Source organism: Arachis ipaensis, chromosome B04 (genome assembly GCF_000816755.2).
Source record: "Arachis ipaensis cultivar K30076 chromosome B04, Araip1.1, whole genome shotgun sequence".
In the NCBI taxonomy this organism is placed as follows: Eukaryota; Viridiplantae; Streptophyta; class Magnoliopsida; order Fabales; family Fabaceae; genus Arachis; species Arachis ipaensis.
In genome coordinates this window covers 128,557,727-128,560,099 of record NC_029788.2, presented here as the reverse complement: position 1 = coordinate 128,560,099, position 2,373 = coordinate 128,557,727, and positions in this window count along the sequence as shown.

Below are 2,373 nucleotides of genomic sequence, written 5' to 3'. Positions count from 1 at the left end.
GCAACGATGACTGTATAACCTAATGCAAACAACCTCAGTAACAACTCATGGTAGAACTAACTTAACAAAAAAGAAGATCGGAGGCAAGATTAGAGCTTACCAAGCAGACCCAGACCTTAGTGGTAGTTTCTGGTGGTAGCGGCGATCTCCAAGCAATTCTGACGGCCACAGCACCATTTTTGGCAACCACAGTCGCGGCGGCGCAGCCCAGAACGGCAAATAGCGGCGGCGACACCAACTCGGCAACAACAGTGACAGATCGACGCTAATGGAGGCACATAGGAAAGTAGAACGCGACGGTGGCGACTCCCTCAACGGCGACGACATGCAGCTCGGCGATGGTGACCAGGCATCGGCGACGACGAACGGCGTATCCGACGCGAGAAGGCAGCGCGAGCTCCCTCTCTTTCTCTCTTCGTGGGTTTGTCTCCCAGCGGCGGATCGGTGGCTCTGTGGTAACGGTGTGGCTGGATGCGACGGCGGCCTTCCTCCAGCGGTGGCGACAGTACGCGAACGGCGAAGGCGACGAGGTTGGCTCCACAGCGCTGCAGCTTAGGGATGGCGCGCAGTGGTAGTTCGCGAGGACGACGACAATGAAGTGGCGGTGGCGGGACCCGTGGCGCCAGTTCTCTCTTTCTCTTCCCTCAGTTCTCTCTTTCTCTTCGTTATCCCTTTCCTTTTTTTTTCTTCCATGAATGTGCTGCGTGGGCTTGGGGAAGAAGGGAATTTTGGTGGCTGAAGGAGGTAAGGCGGTTTAGGATTTCATTAGAGATAAGGGAACAATGTAGTTTAATTAGGGTTAGGGTTTGCATATGGAATTGGAGATTTTGGGTTTAATTTGAGCAAAATAATTTTATCAAAATTGGAGCATAAAGTATTAATATTTGAAAACTAATTTAATCTCTAGAATTGCCTTAAAATATTATTTGTGGTATAAAAATACTAATTAATTCTCAATAAATTATTCTAATTGAAAATACCTGGTAATATAATTAATTTTCTTTATCTTTAACTTAAAGTATTAAATGATATAAATTAAATTATCTAAAATCAAATCATATAAAATTCTTATTATTTCATAACTACTAATTTTGTAATTTAAATATAGAAAATAATTTAATAATTATAAAATTAGACAAAATTCTAATTTAAATAACCAAACCTCATTATCTCTCGAATTTCTAGAACTTTAATCATAAATAAAAAAAATAATCTATAAGTATAAAGTTTTGATAAAAACCTTAATTTATTTCAAATCCAATTAATTGCCTTTAATTATTTTCAATAAGAATAATTTCTGAAATTAAAACTATAAATAAATATATAATTTGGGATTAGTTTTAAATAGGACTTTTCAAAAGTCTTGGGTCTTACAAACCTCAGTTAATTCACAAATGAACCAAAATTAGTTCAAATTTAAACAAGCAGTAAAAAAAAACTCAATCATCAACAAAAACACATAATGTTGGTGTTGTTGGTGATGACGATAATGAAAAAGAAAGAAGAAGAAAAAAAACCCTGCGTGCACGAATTTAGAAAAAGAACGACAACACTAAAAGTATGTGCTTGAATATAGAGCTTTATTCATATAATACCATATTACAAAATTTTATTTATAAAAAAATACCATGTAAACAATAATATACAACTACATAAAATAATAATACTAAAGAAACAATACTTAAAGTTATCTTATATTATATAACATAACATTTATAATTTCATACATATAACATTCATAATTATATATTTATTACATCTAAAAGTACATAATTATTCTGACAATAATTAATAAATATTAAATAAAAAAATTACATTTTTAAATTCTATATTCAAAGTAGACATTTTCTTTCTTAGTTGTTTGCATAATATTTATTTTATTCATAGAGTTGTAAAAGCTATTATGAGGTCATCTTTAAGGATAGACCTCTATAAGTGATAAATGTCCTGTAAATGGAGATATTTTGTAATTATAGAGGCCAGCTTCATAAAAGATACTTTCCCATTCTTTTTTGGTTCTCTCTTTTCCTCCATGATGAATAATATGCATGCTTATATTCATAAGAAATTTGAGTCGAGTAATTTCAGACTCATCTTGTTCTTCATTTATCACAGCCTCTAAAATGATTATTTTACCTTTATTTTTATTCTTACTTAAAACATTAACAGCATCTTTGCAGTTTCTCAATATTTTTACGCAATTATCGTCACTCCAACTATGTAAGGCTAGCTGCAAAAGAAGAAAAGAAATGTAACATTATATATACTAATATTATTTTATTATTTATTTATTAAATATATACAAAAATAATAAAATTAAAATTAGTTAATATGATAAGTGACTTATAATCAAAATTGTAAAAATCAAATCGG